This window comes from Gorilla gorilla, chromosome 9 (genome assembly GCF_029281585.2).
Source record: "Gorilla gorilla gorilla isolate KB3781 chromosome 9, NHGRI_mGorGor1-v2.1_pri, whole genome shotgun sequence".
Lineage (NCBI taxonomy): Eukaryota > Metazoa > Chordata > Mammalia > Primates > Hominidae > Gorilla > Gorilla gorilla.
In genome coordinates, this window is record NC_073233.2 from 8,403,154 (window position 1) to 8,423,766 (window position 20,613).

General features: G+C 46.4%; 1 long non-coding RNA gene across 1 annotated transcript; it reads right to left on the reverse strand.

The window, feature by feature from the left end:
* Nucleotides 1–6,469: 6,469 nt before the first annotated feature.
* On the reverse strand, nucleotides 6,470–18,188 carry LOC109028824 (uncharacterized). The gene is made up of 4 exons (XR_002007797.1): nucleotides 17,802–18,188; nucleotides 12,225–12,359; nucleotides 11,693–11,845; nucleotides 6,470–6,996 (listed from the first exon to the last, which is right to left on the reverse strand). It is a non-coding gene; the product is annotated as an uncharacterized lncRNA (long non-coding RNA).
* Nucleotides 18,189–20,613: the final 2,425 nt, after the last annotated feature.

A 20,613-nucleotide genomic window follows, 5' to 3' on the forward strand; every position in this document is an offset into this window, starting at 1 on the left:
CCACACACACAAATACACAGAAACATCCCAGGTGTGTGACCCCACAACACACACACACAAGCACACAGAAACATCCCAGGTGTGTGACCCCACAACACACACACAGAGCAACATCATCCCCAAGTGTGTGACCCCAGAACACACACAAAGCAACATCCTCCCCAGGTTTGCACACCCCACAACACAGAGCATCATCCCCAGGTGTGTGACCCCAGAACACATACACACACACACACACAGAGCAACATCCCCAGGTGTATATACCCTACAACACACACAGGCACATACACAGAGCAACATCATCCCTGGTGTGTGACTGCACAACACACACAGACACACACACAGAGAAAAACATCTTAGGTGTGTGACCCAACAACACACACACAGACACACACACACAGAGAAACATCATCCCAGGTGTGTGACCCCACACACAACACACACACACATAAGGAGCAACATCATCCCAGATGCGTGACCCTACAACACATACAGACACACAGAGAAACATCCCAGGTGCATGACCCCACACACAACACACACATACAGAACATCATCCCAGATGTGTGACCCTACAACACACACACACACACACACAGAAACATCATCCCAGGTGTGTGACCCCACAACACACACCAATGTGCACCGTGGGCCTGCACCCCCACAGCAGGCCTGCACATGGGAGTCTCAGCTATGCTGCGCCCAACCAGGTGTGTTCATTGGGTAATGCACAGGTGGGAACCGGGGTACACCCGGGTGAAATCTGTTGGTTGGATGTCACCAGTCTTGCTGTGCTGCCTGGTTCTGAAAGGCCCCCCAGGAGCACCAAATGGACAGGAGGCAAGCAGCTATGCTGGGCACAGAGGTGGTCACCACCCATGGACAGGGGCTCCGTCCCCCACGCATCCTGCAATTGGGACTGGGAGTGCAGTGGGAGCCCGTGGCAGCATGGCGAGGGAAAAGGAGTCCATGATCCCAGTGCACAGCTCGTGCTCACCGCAGAGCGCGGGGTGAGGCGTCTAGGACTGGAACGAAACGACTTGGCTTAGTGGAACAGACAGGGACTGAAGCAGAGCCTCCAAACCAGAGGACGCGTGGGAGACAGTGACCAAAGCTGGCCATGGACACGAGAATGCCCCAGCCAACTGTCTGCCCTCTGCAGCCAAGTCAGAACCCAACTAACTAGAAGGCGGCCCTTTCAGCAAGGGTTAGAAAGTAAAAACACACCTGAATAGCTCAGGGATCAGCGGGGACGTGGTCAGGGAGAGTGGGTGAGGCTGGAACTGAAGGAGAATGGGAGACCCCAGAGCAAAGCCCTGGGTGCAGCTAAAACAAGACAGAGGGAAATGGGAGGCCTGGATGCTTATATCAGAAAGCGGGGGCCGGGCGCGGTGGCTCACGCCTGTAATCTCAGCACTTTGGGAGGCTGAGGCGGGCAGATCACGAGGTCAGGAGATCGAGACCAGCCTGGCTAACACACGGTGAAACCCCGTCTCTACTAAAACAAAACAAAACAAAACAAAACAAAACAAAAAGTTAGCTGGGCGTGGTGGTGGGTGCCTATAGTCCCAGCTACTCGGGAAGCTGAGGCAGGAGAATGGCGCGAAGCTGGGAGGCAGGTTTGTGAGCCGAGATTGTGCCACTGCACTCCAGCCTGGGCGACAGAGCGAGACTCCGTCTCAAAAAAAAGAAAGGAGGAAAACCAAAAAACAAAGAAAACAAAGTATGGATTACCCCAGAACAAAAAAATAGAGAGGGGAAAGTATTAATAAGTATGTATCTAATTTATGAAATTAGGAAATGAACAAAACACTAAAACCAAGGGAAAGAAAACAATGGAAATAATAAGAAACATAAGAGGTTAATAGAATGAAAAATAAAAATTAATGAAGATCAACAAAATTAAACATTGCTGCTGTGTTGGCCGGGCGCAGTGGCTCACACCTGTAATCCCAGCACTTTGGGAAGGCCGAGGAGGGCAGATCACCTGAGCCTAGGAGTTCCAGAGCAGTCTGGGCAACATGGCAAAAACCTATCTCTACAAAAAATGAAAATAAATTAGCCAGGCGTGGTGGCAGGTGCCTGTAATCCCAGCTCCTTGGGAAGCTGAGGTGACAGCATCACTTGAGCCCAGAAAGCGGAGGTTGCGGTGAGCCATGATCTCGCTGCTGCGCTCCAGCCTGGCCGACAGAGTGAGACTCTGGCTTAAAAATAAATAAATAATTTAGAAATGGTTTATGTGAAAAAACTGATAAATAGTCTAACATCTGGCAAAAAAATTAGTAGAAAGAGGAAGAGACACAAATAAGCAATGTCGACGAAAAGAGGAACGTAATGACGAAGGCTGCAGAGATGACATTGTGGTGAAAGAATCCCATAAACAACTTTATGACAATTTAAAAACTGAGCAAAACAGCCCATTCCCAGGAGAAATAGAACATGGAATTGACTCAAAGTGAAGTTCAAACCTTGCATAGACTAATTCATTTTAAAGACATTGAACCTTGCATTCCCAATCAGGGGTGCAAAGACAAAAAAAAAAAAAGACAAGGAACCAGTAGTTAAACCTCCTACCAAGCAAAACACAGCATGAATTTTTTTCAATTACATTATGACCAAGGGGGTCCTTTATTATTATTTTTTTAATTTTACCTTTTTAAAGAGATGAGGTCTTGCTCTGTCACCGAGGCCAGAGTGCAATGGTGAGATCCTGGCTCACTGCAGCCTCAAACTCCTGGGCTCAAGCGATCTCCCCCACCTCACCCTCTCACATAGCTGGGACCACAGCTATGTACCACCACACTTGGCTTTTTTTTTTTTTTTTTTAAGAGATGGGGTCTCACTCACAATCTTGCTCAGGCTGGTCTCAAACTCCAGGCCTCAAGTGATCCTCCCAGCTCGGCCTCCCAAAGTGCTGGGATTACAGGTGAGACCTACCATTCCTGGCCTTGGGGGTTCTTTTTAATGTGATAATAGTTGTACATCAGAAAACTGAATGATGTAGTGATTCACAACACATAAAGAATGTAAAGACTACAAAAAATTTTGGATAAAATATAACACCACTCATAGATAGACATTCTGGTCAACTAAGAACAGAAGGGAGGTCCAGGCGCAGTGGCTCACGCCTGTAATCCCAGCACTTTGAGAGGCCGAGGCAGGCGAATCACTTGAGGTCAGGAGTTTGAGACCAGCCTGGCCAACAGGGTGAAACCCCATCTCTACCAAAAATACAAAAAAAATTAGCCAGGCGTGGTGGTGGGTGCCTGTGATCCCAGCTACTCAGGAAGCTGAAGTAGGAGAATTGATTGAACCCGGGAGGCAGAGGCTACAGTGAGCTGAGATCGTGCCACTTATTAATTTATATTTTATTTTATTTTATTTTAATTTGATACAGAGTCTCACTCTGTCACCCAGGCTGGGGTGCAGTGGCACAATCTCTGCCCACTGCAACCTCTGTCCCCCAGGTTCAAGCAATTCTCCTGCCTTGGCCTCCCTAGTAGCTGGGATTACAGGCGCCTACCACCACACCCAGCTAATCTTTGTATTTTTGGTAGAGACAGGGTTTCACCACATTAGCCAGGTTGGTCTTGAACTCCTGACCTCAGGTGATCCACCCTCCTCAGCCCCACAAAGTGCTGGGATTACAGACGTGAGCCACTGCGCCCGGCTAGTAGCAAGGAACATTTGTTCAACAAGATGTAAAAACCACAAACCAGAGAATAAAGAGATTGGTAAATTCAACAAGAAATAACTACAGTTTTTAATAAGTGAACTTCTCTTCATCATAAGACACCATAAACCAAGCCAAAAAAAACAAGCCATCTTTTGGGAGGAGATGTTTGTAACACATATCACTGATCAAGAATTAGTTTTCACTATCTAAAAAGAAGGTAGGACACCATTAGAAAAAAGGCAAGCAACTGAATAGAAAAATGGGCGAGAGGGGGTGACAGGCAGCTGGCAGAGAAGAGAACCTGAATGGTCAGCACATGCATGAAAGGGGAAACCAAATTAAAACGGCAAAGTGGATGAACAAAATATAAACATCAGTCTGGAGAAGGAAAAGTTCATTTCTGCAGGACACCAGCTCAGCGGAGGTGAAATGATAGCGTTAAGAATGCACCATTTTGCAACCACTGATGGGATCATTGATTGAGACAAGGATTATCACTGGACGCCCAAGTCGCAGGTGAAAGTTAACGGGGGTCAGAATGTTCAGTTTCCAAGAACCACCTGATTGATTACTTATAAAGTTAAAAGGGTGTCTTGAAAATAGAGAACCCCAGCCAGGCACGATGGCTCACGCCTGTAATCCCAACACTTTGGAAGTCTGAGGTGGCTGGATCACTTGGTCAGGAGTTCGAGACCAGCCTGGCCAACATGGTGAAACCCTGTCTCTACTAAAAATACAAAACTTAGCTGGACGTGGTGGCGGGTGCCTGTAATCCCAGCTACTCAGGAGGCTGAGGCAGGAGAATCCCTTGAACCTGGGAGGCAGAGGTTGCAGTGAGCCAAAATCGCACCACTGCACTCCAGTCTGGGCAACAGAGCGAGACTCCGTCTCAAAAAAAAAACACCACAATGGCGCCCAGTGACATCTTGGCCAGCGTGCAGGGTGCATCCCTCAGTCCGGCATTTGCATTGCTGGGCACAGATTGCTGTTGGTCACTGCAAAGAATCAGAAAACCTCCACACATTCGCCAAGAGGAGAATGGACAGGTACACCGTGGTGTATTCATAGATGGGTTCTGCACAATTACAGCTGACCTGCGGCTGTGAGCCACCAATGGCGAAGTCCCGGACACAGCAACCACATTGGGGTGGGGGTGAAAGAGTTGCAAAAGGAAAAATCATGCTACTTACATGAAATTTAAACAACAGTTTTATATTTTAAAATATCACCTGCACCTGGATATACAGAACACACACTTATGATGAAACGTCCCTGCCAGCAGAGCAGAGGATTCCACCACAAAGGAACTGCACAGAGCCCTCAACTCGGATGAAGCCATCATGTTGTATTTCTTCTTCTTCTTCTTCTTTTTTTTCTTAGATAGGGTCTCACTGTGTTGCCCAGGCTGGAGTGCAGTGACACCATCACGGCTGACTGCAGCCTCAACCTCCCAGGCTCAGGTGATCCTCCCATCTCAGCCTCCTGAGTAGCTGGAACTACAGGTGCCCACTGTCATGCCTGGCTAACTTTTGTTTTTGTTTTTGAGACGGAGTCTTGTTCTGTTGCCAAGCTGGAGTGCAGTGACGATCTTGGCTCACTGCAACCTCTGCCTCCCGCGTTCAAGCAATTCTCCTGCCTCAGTCTCCTGAGAAGCTGGGATTACAGGCGCGTGCCACCACGCCCGGCTAATTTTTGTATTTTTAGTAGAGACGGGGTTTCACTGTGTTGGCTAGGATGGTCTCGATCTCCTGACCTCGTGATCCGCCCACCTCAGCCTCCCAAAGTGCTGGGATTACAGGCATGAGCCACCGCGCCCGGCCCCAACTTCTGTATTTTTTTGTAGAGACTCACTGTGTTGCCCAGGCTAGTCTCAAACTCCTGGACTCAAGCCTCCCAAAGTGCTGGGATTACAGGTGTGAGCCGCCGTACCCAGGCCCAACTTTTGTATTTTTTGTAGAGACTCACTGTGTTGCCCAGGCTAGTCTCAAACTCCTGGACTCGAGCCTCCCAAAGTGCTGGGATTACAGGCTTGAGCTACCATGCCCAGCCATGTTGTTTTTCTTAAGCTAAGTGGGGGCTGGGTAGATGGGGGCTCTTCCTAACTTTATTTATGCCTACTGGCATAGTTTAAACAGTTCCTAATTGTTAACTATAGGGGGAAGGGCATTTGCTAAAAGTCAATTCTTGTTTCTGAAAGCAAAACAACACGAAAGCTCAAGAAACTATAGAAAACTATAAATAAGCACTTCCTTTATCTCCCCTTGCTGGGGGAACACTAAGGCGTTCCAGTCCAAGACAGGAACCAAAGAAGGATGCCTGCTTTTACCATTACTGTTCGACCCTGGTCTGGAAATGAAGGACAATGCCAATGATGTGAGGCGGAAATGAGACGTATAACTTCTGGAAAGGAGGAGCCAAAACAGCACATTCCTAGGAGCCCCCAGAGAGTCGGCGGAAGAGTTTTCAGAAAGAATGAGAGAATTCAGGAACGCGGCCAGATGCAAAATACATATTTTAAATCAGTTTTTAAAATTATCTTCCAACAACCACCAGCTAGAAGATAAAGTAGAATTTGAACATTTTTTACTCTAAAAAAACCCAAACAAGAGTATAAAGTACTTAGCGATGGTCCTCTTGAAAAGTGTTTGGAGTCTGTAGCAAGAAAATGACAAACTTGAATGACAAATGTAAGAAAAAAACTTTTGAAAAAAAAAAAAGAAAAAAAATGGGTAGGGAGTTTGACTCTCACAAAAAATCATTTCTTTCCAAATCAATGTGTAGCCTTATCAGATTTTCAACCAACATTCTAGTGAGTTTATTTGGGGGTGGGGGTGGGCGGGGGTGGGGAGATACTTGGCAAAAAGAAGCTGAAATTCATACAGGAGAAACACGGAGGAACGGCCAAGAACATTTGGAACATCAGAGCCGAATTCAAAAGTGAAGGTGATGTAGCAGATTCATATTTAGAGCTGCCCGCAGACCAGCAGTCGGACAAAGCGTCTTTGGCCCTGGCCCCGTAACTCTCACAGCAGGCTGAGGAGGTAGATGCTCTTATCCTTGGAGTCTTCCCAGAGAGCAAACTGAAGCTCAGAGGGGGTTGAACAAAATCCTGAAGGTCACACAGCTACGAGGCAGTGCAGTCAACTCTGAGACCGTGACTCCTGACTTCACAGCCACATCTTCTGTAGGTTGTAACACGGATCCTCATTCCACAATACCTATCCCGCAATGTTGTGTATGCACGGGAACCTGGGGGTGGCAGGGTGGAGGAAGTCTGGCGGGGATAGTTCATAAAAGAGGTCGAGAAAATCAGGTATGCACTGGGGAGGAAAAAAGGCAGTGAGATTTGCTCTCCACATCAAATGCCAAAATACATTCCAGGTGAATTACAGAGGCCACGACATGTGAAAAAAAAATGGTTAAAAATAAAGCTAGAGGCCGGGTGCGGTGGCTCACGCTTGTTATCCCAGCACTTTGGGAGGCCGGGGCAGTTGGATCACCTGACGTTAGGAGTTCGAGATGTGCCTGGCCAACATGGCAAAACCCTGTCTCTACTAACAATATAAAAAAATAAGCCGGGCATGGTGGCGGGAGTCTGTAATCCCAACTACTGGGGAGGCTGAGGCAGGAGAATCGCTTGAACCCTGGAGGCTGAGGTTGCAGTGAGCCAAGATTGCGCCACTGCACTCCAGCCTGGACAACAGAGCGAGACTCCATCTCGAACAGATAAATAAGCTAGAGAGATGTGTGCTGCACACTCATGTGCTTTCATGCTGGGGAACAATGTTTCCAGCTTTAGAACAACGGAAACGTGATGGAAGAAAAGGGCAGCTCAGCCCATTTCACCACTTCACCATTTCAAGTTTCTGTCTATCCAAACATGTCCACCAAAATTAAAAGGCAGATTTCCACTCCTGGCTGAGATGGGGTAGCAGGGACTGGATTTATCTTCCTGCCTGAAACAACCAAACAGCAACACAGAACAGACAAAATACACAAGACAATGAAACAACCAAACAGCAACACAGAACAGACAAAATATACAACACAATGAAACAACCAAACAGCAACACAGAACAGACAAAATACACAACACAATGAAACAACCAAACAGCAACACAGAACAGACACAATACACAACACAATGAAATAACCAAACAGCAAAACAGAGCAGACAAAATACACAACACAGTGGCTCTCAAGACCCCACACGTGGGCCGTGCACAACAGTGCTTCCAGGGCTGGGAACTGGCCTCAGGGGCCTCTCGCTGCCCATGCACTTTCTGGTGGGTTTCCAGGCCTCAGTGCGGGAAGCAGGAGTTGAGGTGGAGCCCACAGAGTCCCTGAGCTGATGAGACAGAGCTGGGGGTCACCAGGCAGCTGAAGTGCGTGAAGCTCAGAGAGCTGCCCAGAGAGAGAAGCTGAGACCCGAGAGTCCCCCTGGAGTATTAGGGACTGAGCCATCAGCACATCCCAGGGGAAACGTCCCAAGGCGGGAAAGCACAATCCGAAAGGACTACAGAGACCAGTGCCGGGTGCTCGCATGGACCTAGGAATTGTGTCTGCTCCCACCAGCCACAGCAGAAAACCCTATCACGCACAGCGTTGGGGGGCTCAGAAACAGCTTGCCTCCATAGTGGGGAATAGTTAGCCCACACTATTCCAGACCTCCCTTACAAACGGTAAAAGTAATACTTGAAAGGATCAAACTGCTTGCAGATAAACAGTTACATTCCAGAACAAAGCTCAGGAATATTTGTGGAAATATAAAAGTATCTAGCTCCCACCCGAGTTAAAGTTTACAATGTCTGCATTCCAATAAAAAATTATCAAAAAGACAAAGAAGCAGGAAAGGGTGACCCATAAAAAAGAGGAAATATCAGTCACTCAGAGCCAACTGTGGGACGTTAAAGCTAACAACTAAAAACCCTAAGTCAACCCCTAAAATAACAAAACAAAGAGTTACAGCGAAAAAGCCAGCAAACAAGATGATGTAACGAATAAAACTTCTCATGAACGCAAAAGGAGGCAGAAAAAGAGTAAAGGGGAGAAAAGAACAGATGTGACAAATAGAAAGCAAATAACAAGGTGACAGACTCTAACCTAACCATACCAGTGAGCACATTAAATATCAATGGGCTAAACTCCCCAATTAAGAAGCAGAGGGGCCATGCACGGTGGCTCACACCTGTAATCCCAGCACTTTTAGAGGCTGGTAGAGGAGGATCCCTTGAGTCCAGGAGTTCAAGACCAGCCTGGGCAACAGAGGGAGAACTCATCTCTCCAAAAAAAAAAAAAAAATACTTTAGCTGGGCGTGGTGGCATGTGCCAGTAGTCACAGCTACTTGGGAGGCTGAGGCAGGAGGATCCCTTGAGCCCTGGAGGTCAAGGCTGCCATGAGCTGTGATTGCACCAATACACTCGAGCCTGGACGCCAGTGAGACCCTGTCCCCCCCACAAAAAGAAAGCAGAGGTTGTCTGATTGATAAAAAAGCAAAGCCCAACTCTGTGCTGCCTGTAAGAAATATGGTTTAACTGGCCAGGTGTGGTGGCTCACGCCTGTAATCCCAGCACCTTGGGAGCCCAGGGTGGTAGGATTGCTTGAGCCCACGAGGTCAAGAACACCCTGGGCAACATTTCTACCAGGGTTTGGTAGAAACCCCGTCTCTACCAAAAATACAAAAACTAGCCAGGCGTGGTGGCGCACTCCTATAATCCCAGCTACTAGAGAGGCTGAGGCACGAGAATCGTTTGAACCCAGAAGGCGGAGGTTGCAGTAAGCTGAGATCACGCCACTGCACTCCAGCCTGGGTGACAGAGTGACACTCTGTCTCAGAAAAAAAAAAGAGAGAGAAGGCCAGGCGCGGTGGCTCACGCCTGTAATCCCAGCACTTTGGGAGCCTGAGGCAGACGGATCACCTGAGTTCAGGAGTTTGAGAGTAGCCTGGCCAACATGGCGAAAACCTGTTTCTACTAAAAATTCAAAAATTAGCTAGGTGTGGTGGTGTGTGCCTGTAATCCCAGCTATTCGGGAGGCTGAGTCAGGGAGAATTACTTGAACCTGGGAGACAGACGTTGCAGTGAGCTGAGATCGTGCCACTGCACTCCAGCCTGGGTGACAGAGCAAGACTCGGTCTCAAAAAAAAAGAAGTCTCAAGCAATGACCTTGCTCTCAGCTTAAGGAAAATAGAAAAAGAAAAGCAAATTAAACCCAAAGTGGGCAGAAGAAAGGAAATAGTAAACATCAAGTGGAAGCTGATAGAACAGAAAACAATAAATGATAGAACAGAATTGAGAAAACCAAAACTTGGTTCTTTAAGAATATCAGTAATCCTGATAAACCTTTAGCCAACTTGATGGGGAAGGGCCCAGGGAAAGGAGGAGAAGGATAGAAATTACCAATATCAGGAACAAGAGAGGCAGCGTGAGTACAGATTCTGCAGAGATTAAAAGAATAAAGCGGCCGGGCGCGGTGGCTCACGCCTGTAATCCCAGCACTTTGGGAGGCCGAGGCGGGTGGATCACCTGAGGTCAGGAGTTCGAGACTATCCTGCCCAACATAGTGAGACCCCCATCTGTACTAAAAATACAAAAATTAGCTGGGCGTGGTGGCACGCTGGTCTCGAATTCCTGGCCTCAAGTGATCCACCCGCCTCAGCCTCCCAAAGTGCTGAAATTACAGGTGTACAGATGTAAGCCATTGCACCTGGCCTTAAATTTCTTCTTCTTTTTTTTTTTCTTTTTTGAGATAGAGTCTTGCTCTGTTGCCCAGGCTGGAGTGCAGTGGTGCCACCTCTGCTCACTGCAACCTCCGCCTACCAGGTTCAAGCAATTCTCCTGCTTCAGTCTCTGGAGTAGCTGGGATTACAGGCATGCACCACCATGCCTGGCTAATTTTTTGTATTTTAGTAGAGACGGGGTTTCACCGTGTTGCCCAGGCTGGTTTTGAACTCCTGAGCTCAGGCAATCCACCCGCCTCGGCCTCCCAAAGTGCTGGAATTACAGGTGTGAGCCACTGCGCCCGGCCAAGTTTTCTCTTTAAACGGATGGCATCAGAAGTGGATCTGGCGTAGAGCTTCCAGCGGCCCCCAGGAGCTCTGACTGACCAATGGAGGACCTACAGGGCCCACTGTGCCCTCTGCTCTCTCAGAGCAGCTGGAGATCGTGGGAAGTTCTCTCTTGGATTCCAAAGCTCCATGGATGTGTGTTTTGAGCCATCTGAGTTTGCTTGAGCAAATTTTTTATCTAAACTGGGTTCAGAAGTCGTGACAGAAACTGGACTGGGTCCAGGATGGAATCTGATTTGATCATTCACTGGCTTGGATCCAGTTAGAGGCCTTGTGTGTCTTGACTGGGTCAGGCGGAAACTGGCTGTAAATGGCAGGACTGCAGGAGGTGCACACTCCAGCTTTTGGACATTCACAATGATGTTCGTGTTCTACTCTCTTGGTTTCTTTTTCTTGCACACTAAGGCAGGGAAAAATCATTGCTCAGTTGATCATGAGGATCTAAGAGCCAAAGCCAAGATTTAATGTAAAATGGGATCCTTCATCTCTGAAAAACCGAGCCCCTTCTGGCTCGTATGTCCGTACGTGTTAGGTCCCGGACGCGGCAAATGTTTACAGAAATGGTGGCATCTTACTAAAGGTGAATGAAAATTACGGTGGGATGTTCCAGGTGAACACCACTGCACTTTAAGAAGTGCACCTAAAAACAAGGGCTCCTAATTAGCCTCATCAGGGATGCCAATTGATGTGAAGAAGCTTCTAAAATGATTTCAGTATTTTTACTCCCTCTTTTAAGAGTGTCTGCACAAAAGGCAAATGAGGCCTGGCAAGGTGGCCCATGCCTGTAATTCCAGCACTTTGAGAGGCCAAGGTGGGAAGATTGCTTAAGCCCTGGAGTTTGAGACCAGCCTGGGCAATACAGTGAGACACCCGCCCCCCGCCCCCCGCTCCACAGCTCCCCACTATCTCTACAGAAAAAAAAAAATTAGCCAGGCACGGTAGCACTCACCTGTAGTCCCAGCTGCTTAGGAGGCTGAGGCGGGAGGCAGAGGCTGTGTCTGAGGCGTGTGAACCAGAGCGACTCCATCTTGAACAGGAGCTGGGTAAAATGAGACTGAGTCCTACTGGGCTGCATTCCCACATGGCCAGGCATTCTAAGTCACTGGATGAGACAGGAGGTCGGCACAAGATACAGGTCATAAAAACCTTGCTGATAAAACAGGTTGCAGTAAAGAAGCCGGCTAAAATCCACCAAAACCAAGATGGTGACGAGAGTGACCTCTGGTCGTCCTCACTGCTACACTCCCACCAGCACCATGACAGTTTACAGATGCCATGGCAACGTCAGGAAGTTACCCTGTATGGCCTAAAAAGCGGGGGTGGGGGGCATGAATAATCCACCCCTGGTTTAGCATCTCATCAAGAAATAACCAAAAAATGGGCAACCAGCAGCTCTCGGGGCTGCTCGGTCTATGGAGTAGCCATTCTTTATTCCTTTACTTTCTTAATAAACTTGTTTTTGCTTTGCACTGTGGACTCACCCTGAATTCTTTCTTGCACAGGATCCAAATCCAAGAACCCTCTCTTGGGGTCTGGATCAGGACCCCTCTCCTATAACAATTGCAGTGAGCTATGATGGCACCACTGCACTCCAGCCTGGGTGACAGAGCAACACCCTGTCAAATAAGATAAAGACAAAATAAGATAATAAATATAAATTAATTAAGACAAATAAAAAGCTTAGTTGACCAATTGATAAGAAAAAATGAATCTGCTGAGCTTTTGGCCTGGTTACTATCCCGGACAGAAAGCTATCCTAGATGAAGTGTGTCTAAAAGGTCTCTCAGATCCAGCAGGTCTCTTCAGATCCACCCACGCTGAGCCCAGGCAGAGGGAAGGCTTTCTTTGCCTTATTCGTTAATGGGCCCCACCCTGTACTCAGTAATTTTAGCTAAGAAGCAGTAGCCACATTAGAAGGACCACCTATCCATAGGTTGGTGTGAAAGTAATTGTGGTTTTTTTTTTTTTTTTTTTTTTTTTTTGAGACAGAGTCTCACTCTGTCGCCCAGGCTGGAGTGCAGTGGAGCGATCCCGGCTCACTGCAAGCTCCGCCTCCCGGGTTCAGACAATTCTCCTGCCTCAGCCTCCCGAGTAGCTGGGACTACAGGTGCCCGCCACCATGCCCGGCTAATTTTTTGTATTTTTAGTAGAGACGGGATTTCACCATGTTAGCCAGGATGGTCTCGATCTCCTGACCTCATGATCCACCCACCTCGGCCTCCCAAAGTGCTGGGATTACAGGCGTGAGCCACCGCGCCCGGCCATAATTGTGGTTTTTGCAATTACTTTTCAACCAGCCTAATAACTAAAATGCACCTTTCTGACATTCAACAGCTACCTTGAAACCATTTTGTGAAAGAAATTTACATCTCCACAAGACATTTCCATTTGCAATGTCTGGGAGGGACATGCCTTTGTTTTAAATTTACATCACAAGTCTTACCTTTATTTAACGTGTTTTTCCTGGCCATGTTGTCTTCACTGGGCCTTGCTTTTTTCTTGGTTGAGCAAATGATGATGGTACAGTATTTAAGCTGAAAGTCTCAGCTCTGTACTTTTCATATATACATTTTCTGCCTTGTTTGACCTAAGAGTTATCTTTTTTGAAGGCAAATTGTTCCCTAGCTAACGATTGCTTAGGATGATAAAACAAGTAATTAGAAGATTGATAGTCTAAAGGGGGAAAAGAAAACTGTTTGAAAGCTGGCAAATGAAAATTCTTTCTGAAATCTGTAAGATCTGTTTCTATCTGTGTCTGTTATGACTATATGTCTCTCTATATTACATGTATCTGATAATATTTAGGAAAATGCTGAAATCACCTTTGCATTGTCTCTTTGACTGAGATGGTGAAAGACATCTAACTTAATTGACTCCATCTTGCCTTTTTTTTTTTTTAGAGATGGTGTTTTGCTCTTGTCGCCCAGGCTGGAGTGCAATGGTGTAAACTTGGCTCACCACAACCTCTGCCTCCTGGGTTCAAGCGATTCTCCTGCCTCAGCCTCCCAAGTAACTGGGATTACAGGCATCTGCCACCACACCCGACTAATTTTGTATTTTTTTTAGTAGAGATGAGGTTTCACCATATTGGCCAGGCTGGTCTGGAACTCCTGACCTTGTGATCCGCTCACCTCGGCCTCCCAAAGTGCTGGGGTTACAGGCGTAAGCCACCGTGCCTGGCCCCTCCATCTTGCTTCTAACCTCCAGGCTGTCCTTGCTTATTGCTGGGAGTAGGCTGAACTAACTTTGGGAGAAACTTAGTTTATAGTTTAAAACAAAGACGATAACAGCCTTTCCCAGTGGAGAGAGCTACTAAGGGCCCCTATAGTATCCAAAAAAGAGAGAGACAGAAGTATTTGATAAATTAAATTACATGGGAAGCACTGCCAAATAAGAAATGATGTTTAACCTTATTTGAGATATTGTTTGTGAATACGTCATTAATATATGCTCCAAAATTGTATGGCGTTCCTAAAATTCTGATACATCTGGGTATATGCTGTCACTCATAATTACAGTTAAGTTATTGTAGGCCACAGAAATAATCAAAATTCCTTGTCAGTTCTTTAACCATGACCATTTTACATCATTTCCAGAGTTAATTGCTTTTTTCTGACTTTCTGAAAACTCCTCACAAACACGCACAATCCTACAATATTGAGTCCTCCAGGAGGTTCGTGAAGGGAGAGAAAGGACCCTGATAAGCCCTCTTGAATAGGCTTCTGATAACTTTAGTGTAATGTCATTTGGACTGGGTAAAAATTCCCGGAACTGTAATGGAAAGATTGACTGGTTTATAAAATTGCTAACCTGGGCAGGACAAAAATTAATTGAATACCAAGAAAACACTTTGCCAGCTTTTCATGCTAAATCAGCCAGTACTGATATTGTTTAGATACCCAATTTGAATTAAATCCATCGTCCAAGTCAAATTACCTATGATAACCCTTCTAATAAACAGTGCTATGCACCTGAACTGGAGAAACAAAATTGGTATTTAAGAAGATATCAAGTCCAGCGTCAAGCATGGACACATGGACAGCCAAGATGGCCACCTGGTCCTCCCTGTGTCCTTGAAGCTTCCACTATTAAATGCTCTGCACTCCATGATTCATCATGGAAGAGAGAAATTAATCCAAATTATATATATATGTATATATAATATACATATATATATATTTGACATGGTGACCGTTGTAAGTTGTTAAAATGGTTTACGACCAATGTTTGGTCTGCCAAACCCATAATCCTGGGAGGACAATCGAAACTTCCATTACACTTCTGCTACTTGATGGGCCATTGAAACATTGCTGGAGGGATTTCCTTCAATTGTCATTTTCAATGCGTGTTTTCTGGTTATATAGAAGCTTTCCCAGGCAAGAGCACTGATGTTATAGCAGTAGCTAAAAGATTATTAGAAAATTGTTTTTCTCATGGGACGTCCCTTGAGAAATCTCCCGTGATAGACGTACTTGTTTCACTGCTCAAGTGGTAAAACTGTTAATAACTTGTTACAGATACAATAATATTAAGCAAGGGAACTGAATGAACTGGGCTGCCTTGGTCAAGGGTGTTGCAGGTGGATGGCCGTCGGGTCCATTTCCAGTGGAAAACATAAGTTGGTGCCTTATGAAATAGTCCCTGGAAGTCCTATATGGAACCTCATGTATCTTCCACTCCTCAACTCTGATATGGCTAAAGCCTCCTAGGCCTTAATGCATTATGCCTAAGTATATTTTCACCAGGTACAGAAAGCTTTTCATGGTCCACTGAGGACCCTATCAAACGCTTCACAGTCTAGAACCCAGACATTTGGTTTTCTGAGAGTATCACAGAAAGACTGCCCTTGCCACCCACACTGCAGTGAAATTTTAGGACTTTGAACCCTGGGTTCGTTATCTCACCGCTCAAGAGGGCATCGCCAGACTCTAGCAACTGCAGCCCCATTGGAGATTTTAAGGTAAACCTAATCAGGGAAGTTTCTCCCCAGAAGCAGCTGGCATCCCAGATATGGACAGCTTTTTCCCAAGAACTTGAGACTGTCATGCCTCTGAATAATAGAACTAAAAAGGGATCTCTTATGTGCACTCATGGGGTATACTTTTATTTGTGGAGGATTTTGCAGCCAATCCTATATGTGGACAACCTTTTGCCTTGACAGTTGGAAGACGAAGGGCCAATGTAGGTGAAAAAAAAAAAATTAGCTCACTCCAAGTCTCACTCTGTTGCCCAAGCTGGAATGCAGTGGTGTGATCTCAGCTCACAGCAACCTTTGCCTCCCAGGTTCAAGCGATTCTCCTGCCTCAGCCTCCCAAGTAGCTGGGATTACAGGCACCTACCACCAAGCCCAGCTAATTTTTGTATTTTTAGTAGAGACAGGGTTTCACCATGTTGACCAGGCTGGTCTCGAACTTCTGACCTCAAGTGCCCACCTCGGCCTCCCAAAGTGTTGGGATTACAGGCGTGAGCCCCTGTGCCCGGTCTGGGTGAAAAATGTTGAGGGTGCCTTTGTTGCTTCCCAATCAATCACAAACAACATCGGTCCACTCCTCTGCATCACAGCCTAAAGAGAACTCTGGCAGGAGCTTCACTCTTCTAGATGGGCATTGTTTGTGAGGCCTCTTTTTCCATGGTTTGGAGTAAATGAGGCAAAGATTTAAAATGTATCCCTCTGCTGGGCGTGGTGGCTCACGCCTGTAATCCCAGCACTTTGGGAGGCCGAGGCGGGTGGATCACAACGTCAAGAGATCAAGACCATCCTGGCCAACATGGCAAAACCCTATCTCTACTAAAAATATTAAAAATAAGCTGGGTATGATGGCGGGCGCCTGTAATCTCAACTAATCGTGAGGCTGAGGCAGGAGAATCGCTTGAACCCAGGAGGTGGAGGTTGCAGTGAGCCGAGATGGCTGGCGCCGCTGCACTCCAGCCGACGGAGCGAGACTCCGTCTCAAAAAAAAAAAAAAGTATCCCTCGTAATTGGCTCTGGAACAGATTCTACTCCAAAGTCTATGGTTACACAACAGTCTTTAAATTCTCTTGCTAAAGGTGTGTGGGATGATAGACTTGCTCTGGATTCCTTACTAGCTAAACAGAGGAGTGTCTGTGCCGTTGCCGATGCTTCTGGTGGCACATGGAGGAATGTATCAGGTATTAGAAAGGTTCGGTTGTAGGGGATTAACAAACAGGCTGCTTGTTTGAAATGAGTAGACTCTTTATCTAGCTCACTCTCTGATCTATTTGATTTTCGTTGGTTTGGTTCATGGGACCCCACCTAAGGAGCATGCTTCACATTCTTGGTATTAAATATGATCTTCCTGATGGTCATAATACTCGTCTCCCTGGTGCTCTGCATTCTCTCTGGAGTTTTAAATGTTTGTATGCAGCCATCTGCAGGATGCTAAATGGTGTCTCTTTGACTGGAGCAACAAGAACTCAAAGAAACACAAGGCCATGAGGACGTCGTAACCTAGGTACGAATGACATTCTGTGACCGGAAGCTGGAAGCGGTAGTGACTGAGGGTGGTGCCAAGGCCCTAAGGCTTGGCTACACTTTCCACTAAACGAGAACCTGACCAAAGGCAGGGAATTTTTAAACAAAATTATAAGAGGCCATTGTTTTGGACTGAGCTCCTGCAAGAGGCCCCAACGGACCAGACCAAACCTACATGGAGTCACGCAAGCTAAACGCAACACCATCAAACCGAAGCTTTACGGAAGCAGATAGGTCCTAAGGCAGACCAGGGTTTGTTTTTCTGAGCACATGAAATTCCAGCACAAGGAGGTTCCTCTCTATCCCTTACAAAAAAATATAACCCGAGGTCCTCGTTCCCACTTACGAAACCCATTGTTCTGCTATTTCCCAGTGGGGCTTGGGACCAAACAAGTACATTTACAATGGCGACAGGGACATCAGCGTCTAAAGGGGGAAATCGTTAAATTAAGCTTGGCGTAAAGCTGCCTCCTGACATATTTTATGTTCCGCCTTCTCCATCCACCGTGAACTGAAACCTAACTGGAGACGTAAACAGACTGAAGCCTTCCCTTGTGCCACTCACCAGGTTTCCGCTCATCAAGGGTGCTGGCCATTCCAACCGTGTTCAGATAAGGCAAGCGTGGAGCTGCAGCCCCTCTGGCGGTTTCTGTGCTTTGCTCCCGTTTTCTGTGCCTCCTTTCCTTTTTCTGTCCACCAATCTTCAGCCACACAGCAGCACCAGAGCCTCTCTGAACCTATTTTGGTTTGGGGGCTGCCCCATTAGCGAGTGGTTCTTTGCTTAATTAAACTCTGTTAAATTTAATTTGTCTAAGGTTTTTCTTTTAACAGTACAGAAAAAGCATTTGAAAAATCCAACGTCGGTTCCTGATTTGTTTAAAAAACATCACTCAGTAAATTAGGAATAGAGGGAACTTCCCTAACCTAATACAGGATATCTATGAAAACCCCACAACCGATGGCGGAAGACTGAACATTTTCTCACTAAGAACAGAAAGGAGGCTGGGATGTCTGTCCTCATCACCTCCGTCCAACATTGACCTGGAGGTTCCTGCTCGTGCAATTAGGCCCGCAAAAGAAATAAAAGCCATACAGACGAGAAAGGAAAAAGAAAACAATCTTATCTACAGATAACGTGACCACCTAACCCGACGGAATCAACAACAAAAGAAAAACCTGCAAGAACTACTCAGTGAGATTAACAAGGTTGTGGAATAACAAGACTGATATACAAAGTCCATTGTGTTTCTATAAAATGGTAATCAACTATCAGATATTTACATTAAAAATACCACTTCCTAACTGTATAAAAATAGACAATACTTAGAGGTCAGTGAAAGACCTCCAAATTGAAAGAGTAAAAAATCCTTGGAAGAAGTGGAAGAAGACCTGAATAAATAGGGACATCCAAGGTTCGTGGATTAGTAAGTTCAATACTGTTAAGATGTCAACTCTCCCTGCATTTATAGAAATTACCGGGTCCATTCTAAAACACATATGGAAAAGCAGAGGAGGAGAAGAGCTAAAACAATCCTGAAAAAGAACACAGTTGAAGAGCTAATGTTCTAAGAATTCATATAAGACCAGCGTAAGCAAAACCTGAGTGATACTGGTGTAAAAATATTCAAGTAGATCCAAAAGAAAACGGTCCAGAAATCAGCTTACACACACAGACTGATGATGTTTTTTCAGGCAGGGTCTCACTCTGTTGCCCAGGCTGGAGTGCAGTGGTGCAATCTCTGCTCGCTGCAGCCTCAAAATTCCCAGGCTCTAGGGATCCTCCCACCTCAGCCTCCCAAGTAGCTGGGACCGCAGGCACCCACCACCAGGCGCGGTTCAGACTTTTGACAAAGGTGCAAAGGCGACTCGGTGCACAATTGTAGCTTCTTCAAGAAACCATGCTGCAGCAATTTCATATTCTGGAACAACTGGATCTCCATATGCAAAAAGAAAAAGAAGAATAATTTGCATTCATGCCTCACACTATACACAAACATTAACTCAGAAAGGATCGTGGGTGTAAATGTAAAGCTGGAGCCGTAAAAACACAGGAGAAAATCTTTATGACTCTGGATAAGGCAAAGATTTCTCAGACACGATACCAAAAGCACAATTCCTAAAAGAACAAATTGACAAACTGAAATTCATCAAAAATATTTAAAATTTGCTCTTCAGATGGTTAACGGTGAGAGGACAAGGCCACCAACCAGGAGAAAAATCTTTGCAAATCTATTTCATCAAGGACCGATTCAGAATATATACAAAGAACTCTCATGGTGGCTCACGCCTGTAATCCCAGCACTTTGGGAGGCTAAGGCAGGCGGATCACTTGAGGTCAGGAATTCGAGACCAGCCTGGACAACATGGTGAAACCCCACCTCTACTAAAAATACAAAAATTAGCCCGGCGTGGTGGCAAATGCCTGTAGTCCCAGCTGCTTGGGAGGCTGAGGCAGGAGAATCGCTTGAACCCAGGAGACGGAGGTTGCAGTGGGCCAAGATGGCGCCACTGCACTCCAGCCTGGGCAACAAGAGCAAAACTCCATCTCAAAAAAAAAAAAAAGAAAGAACTCTCAAACTCAACAATAGGAAAACAAATAACCCAATTTTACAGCAACGGGCAAAAGATCTGAACAGATGCTTCCCCCAACAAGATGTATCAGTGGTGAAGTAGCACATGCAAAGCTGCACGGCACCCCTGGTCCCGGGAGACACGCAAGCCAAAATCACAGACCGCACCCTCCACGGCTAGGAAGGGCCAAAGTCAGCGAGATGAACCATTCCAACTGCAACAAGAAATGAGAGCTAGGCCGTTTCTGAACAAGTTTCACACACACCTCCCGCGGCATCTAGTCGTTTTATTTCTAGGTCTCTCCCCAAGAGTAAAGGAAATGTATGTCCTTCTGAAAACCTGTGTGTGAATGTAAATGGCCACATTACTTTCCATCATTCAAAACTGGAAACCACCCTGATGTCCACCAAGAGACGAACAGATGAGCGGGTTGGGGTGTACCCATGCTGTGGCAATAAAAATGAGTGTTTACAACAGACACAGCAGCAAGCATGGATCTCAGAATAGTTACGCTACGCGACAGAAGTCAGACAAGGAGTGCGTGCGTGCTGCAGGATGTCCTTTCTGTAACACTGTAAAAAAGCACAAACCCTTGGGTGCAGGGCTCATGCCTGCAATCCCAGCACTCTGGGAGGTGGAGGCAGGAGGGTCGCTTGAGCCCAAGAGTTTGAAGCCAGCCTGGGCAACATAGCAAGACCTCGTCTCTACAAAAAAAATAAAAAACTTAGCCAGGTGTGGTGGTGGGCACCTGCGGTCCCAGCTACTCGGGAGGCTGAAGCAGGAGGATCCGTTGAGCCCAGGAGGTT